Raw genomic sequence first — 5,683 nt, forward strand, 5'->3', positions numbered from 1 at the left:
ACACATACATGGTGCTGAAGTTTCATCTTTCATCTTTCACAGCTTTCCCTGTGCTCAGCGGGGAACCAAATATTACATTCTCTCACACACACACACACACACACACACACACACACACACACACACACACACACACACAGAAAAGAACACATCCATGCACACAAACACACTCAATCACTCATGCGCACACACACACATACATACATACATACATACATACATACATACATACATACATACATACATATATACATACATACATACATACATAAATAAATACACAGTGGTGGTCTGTCAGGGCCAGCAAGGCCTTCTCTTCTGGCCTAACCATCATCAGAAAATAAATGTAATAAAATACATTTAATTTTAATATTTTCTTTTCATAAATATGTATTAAATTATTCCCCATAGTCCATTCTCTTCATTTCATAGCTTCCAGCTTTGTTTATTTATGTTAGAGCTTTCATCCAATCATATTACAGCTATCATGTGTTGCCAGGCTCAGAGAAATATTCCACGAACAGTGAGGGCGCCTGTAGTGTTGCCAGGCTCCAAGAAATCTTCCCTGAGGCCTTCAGAATTAACAGTGAAGGCCCGTGTACATCTGATTGGTTATCACAACTGGCTGTTTCAGTTCATTTAAGTTGAATGAACTGAAACAGACAGTTGTGATAACCAATCAGATTTCGAGTTGGCGACATTGGGCCTCGCGTTGAACGTGACACGTAAACGTCCTTTGATTGGATACTGAGGCAGACTGATGCAGTGCCTCAGTGCTCAGTTTAGTTGGCGAATGCGAAAACGTACATTTCAGTTTATTTTCAACCCACGATGGCTGAAGGAGGAGGAGATATAGATATTGTTGCTAAAATAAGATGGGACTTTCAAGAAAAACTGGATATCGTGAGGATCGGGTAGGTTTAATGAAACTGCTTTGCAGGTGGGACAATGCGATGTTTAGTGGACAAACTTGTTAAAGCTCACATTACTTTCGGTGGACTTAATAAAACTTTGTAGACTAATCCCTGAAAATCGCCTTTTATTTTTAAGTTGTGACAGTAATATCCAAGCGATCATATAACTGAGAGTTTACTACTCTTAATGTATTGTTAATACGGGTGTATTGATTTTAAATGCTCCGGAAATATTAATAAAGTCTGTTGTACTCGACTATGTTAAGGTGATGCAATGCTCACTTATACTGCCTTTCTGTATAAATATATGGTTCTAGAGCCATGGCGTCATAATGATGGTATTAAGAGGTGGTTTACTCAGTTTAACGGTCGTGAAGGACATCGCTGAAGAAGGTCTAGTCGTGAAATGCACGGACCACCACTGTACATACATACATACATACATACATTACATACATACATACATACATACATACATACATACATACATACATACATACATACATACATACATACATACATACATACATACATACATAAATACATACATACATACATACATACATACATACACACGCACATGCACACGCACAGAGATGGGCAGTATTTCAATTACTTGTATTTGAAATACTAGTTAATTTACTTTTGAGTATTTTGTAATTTGTATTTGATAGGGCCAATAAAAAATCAAATGTAATTTGTAACAAAATACTTTAGAGTGGAGTAATTTTGTATTTCAAAATACTCAATATGCTTTCTCCAGTGTTTAGGCAGAAGGAGATTTTTTTCTGACGGATTCTACCACTAGACCACCTGATCTGCCTCTGAATGTCATTGTCGAATCAGGCATCAGTCAATTTGCCAAAAGTGGTGCTTCTCATGGCCCGCCCCTTTTTGGGGCGAAAAGGAAATCACCCCAGATCTCTATCATTGACTCTCATGTTAAATCCATTTTTTTTTCACAAAACAGGGCTGTGGTCGAAAAATTAGATAGCTGTCTTGATCCTTGTCAATTTATCTTCATTAGTACACCGACTAAAGCAGGTTGTTTCAAAGAGAGTATCGAGTTGTTGCACTGAACGTTAGCCATCTTGACAGAATGTGGGTTGCGTATTATTCGGATCAAAAAATTGTACAATATCCGCGTCATATGAAGTCATACAGGAAGTGTAACGTACTTTCAGGCATTTGTAGGGGTACCGAGACCTAGTTTTAAGCCTCATACTCTAACCCAAACCCTAACCCTAACCCTAAAAAATCCTAAGAAAAAGTTGATTCTGACACTTACATTTTTGTATCCGCAACCCTGTTTTGTGAAAACATGAAAGTCACACAGCTGCTGCTTGCAAAATATATATATACAAAATCAATCAAGTTGTTGTCTTTTACGTAATAGCTTTGCTTAGTTGCACTGACATTCTGTGACTGTTCTTCCTTTTTTACTGGGTTCACCAGAGCTTTGTGTACATTATATAGCCCCGTAGCCAGGGCCCATAGACATATTTATGTCAATCTAAATAGTCTGAATAGCCAAGTCACATTGCCAAAAATACTGATGTATACCTATATTCAGCGAAAAAACACTGACAGGTGTAATAGGCGGATTATTTGTGCGGGGAGAGGGGCGTGGTGGCGGCGGTTACAAACATGAAAAAAAGGATACGGGACTCAAATGTTTGGGAACCACTGCCTTGCAACACTGACAAGGGCCCGTCATAATAGCCTGCACCTGGTAACTACGGCCTGCACCTGGTAACTACGTTGCGCCACTGAATAGCCCAAACCTGAATGTTCTGCTATACCAAATTGTGAGAAAACTGAAAATTCAGAAAAAGTATTTCCTGTATTTTAAAAATACAAAATACATGTATTGTATTTTGTTACATTTTCTGGCAACAGTATTTTGTATTTTATTTTGATACATTTATTTGAAGGGTATTTTGTATTTTGTATCAAAATACATTTTGATGTATTTTTGCCCATCTCCGCACACGCACACCCACACGCACACACCCGCGCACACACACACACACACACACACACACACACACACACACACACACACACACACACACACACACACACACACACACACACACACACTCACACACACACACATACACCAGCTACATGTCCTTCATGCCTCCTCTCCAGTGGAGCTGAGGGGAAAGTAGGGCAGACACTCCTGTTCCAAAACACACACACACACACTCTTTCAACAAATACACACCACTCACTCAAGGCTGATTTATGCTTATGCTTCTATGCTGTAGCCTTACGCACAGGCAACACACACGCAGCACAGAAATGTACCTGCAGCTTCCCCAACAACTCTGATTGGTACTCTTCCCCAACAACTGTGATTGGTCCTCTTCCCCAACGACTGTGATTGGTCCTCTTCCCCAACCACTGTGATTGGTCCTCTTCCCCAACGACTGTGATTGGTCCTTTTCCCCAACAACTGTGATTGGTCCTCTTCCCCAACATTTGGGGGGGGGGGGGGGGTTGATTAACCTAAGTTATAGCAAGATTAACAGGTCAAAAATTATCTGCAGCCCTCTCTTTGTGGATAGTAAGCTAGCAAAACATAAGCTAACGTCTCAACAATGTTCAATAGTTGGATGGCATCCACACAGACCCATACATACACACACACACACACACACACACACACACACACACTAACACACACACACACACACACACACACACACACACACACACACACACACACACACAACACACAAAAGCAGACATTTCAAACATAAAAATACACTATAATACACACACAAACACTCAGGTACACACAAACAAACACAGAGCACACTGTCACACACCATGTCTAGACACCCACAGACACCCACCCACCCACACACACACACACACACACACACACACACACACACACACACACACACACACACACACACACACACACACACACACACACACACATACACATAAACGTACACACACACACACATACACACACAGACACGTACACACACACACACACACACATACACACACCAGTCCCTCTTCTACCTGTAGAAAAGAGACTATGTTGTCTCAGATGGTTTGATGTCAACAGCTATCAGCTATACCCTAGGTGTGTGTGCGCAGAAGTGTGTGTCTGTGTGCATGTTTGAAATGGTGTCCTAACTGTATGAGTAATTGACCTTGCTGGATGATTAAAGTGGGCTAAAGAGCCTAGAGACAAGGCCTTCACACTCTTTCGGGGACACACACACACACACACACACACACACACACACACATACATACACACATGTCAGCCTGTTGAGTCTCATAGCATGTGCCACACACACACACGTCTCCCTCTCTGTCTTGGCCCTGAAGACATGTCTGTTCTAGTCTGTCCACACAGACATAGAAACACACTCACACATACGCTCTCTTACATATACACATGCAGACCCATAGCAGGTTCTACTGTTAAACTGTTAAACTGAATGTTAGACTGGTGTGCAGGTGTTTGTATGTCTATGTGTGTGTGTGTGTGTGTGTGTGTGTGTGCGCGTGTGTGCGCTCGTGTGTGTGTGTACATGTCTGTGTGTGTGTGTGTGTGTGTGTGTGTGTGTGTGTGTGTGTGTGTGTACATGTCTGTGTGTGTACATTTGTGTGTGTGTGTGTGTGTGTGTGTGTGTGTGTGTGTGTGTGTGTGTGTGTGTGTGTCTGTGTGTCTGTGTGTGTGTGTGTGTGTGTGTTTTTGTGTGTGTGTGTGAGTGTGTGTGTCTGTGTGTCTGTGTGTGTATTGCCAGACATGACAGACCTGTAGACCTGATAGATACGTAGATCCCATGCCCAGAGAATGAGCAGATGCATAAGCATGCTACTGTCTGTCCTGAGTGCTTTTGAATTCCTCTGCAGCCACCTTCTGCTGATTGGAAAACATACCGGACATCTATTTATCAGAAAGTTTGAAATTTCACCTTGGACCTATTTTTGGAAAAATCACACAGTGCAAAAAAAACTAAAGTAGCATTCTCCGATTACTGTCATTGAGAACCGAGAATACAAATGTTATTTTAAAATGTTTAATCTACATTAAACAAAGACCAAAGCAGTTTGTAGCTCTATAGTAACGCTATGAGCATGAAGGTACTCGACGCATTGCTACGGGGCACTGGTCAATATACATTTCCCCACTACGATAGCTGAAATTAAACTCTCCGAACGTAATTGGAACCATTCATCGCACCCACATGCAAACAGCCCCATCTTCAATCCACAAACACGTTTAACGAAACAGAAAGCACACATATTCAATGAATGTCCAGGTCATATGTGATACCAACATGACCATTACTTACGTGGTAGTGGTCTGTCCATGACAGTTTTATCTTCCGGAATAGTGCCATCTATCCATGATTGAGCAACGGTGATTTTGGAGAGGCCTGGCTACTTGGTAAATGTATTTGTTTCAGTGGGGATATATTGTAGTGAACCCATGTCCCTTGTAGAACGTATTAATCTCGCCATGTACACATCTATATTGTTATAATAGACAGTTTATGCATTAATGCCACCAATAGCATATTATTTATAATCGTGTTCTTTTCAACATCTCGCTGTAGGTGATGGCGGGCAAAACAACAATATAACCCATTGAATCAGGTTCAGTGATTGAGCGAACGTGAACCAATATATCTTTCTCCGCTTCGCTGAACCTTAGTTTTTTCTTCCTCGAATCTCCATGGTGGCAATAACTTGCAAGCAATTTCTCCAGTCTTTTAACGGTGCACTAA

This window comes from Sprattus sprattus, assembly GCF_963457725.1.
Source record: "Sprattus sprattus genome assembly, chromosome: 12".
In the NCBI taxonomy this organism is placed as follows: Eukaryota; Metazoa; Chordata; class Actinopteri; order Clupeiformes; family Clupeidae; genus Sprattus; species Sprattus sprattus.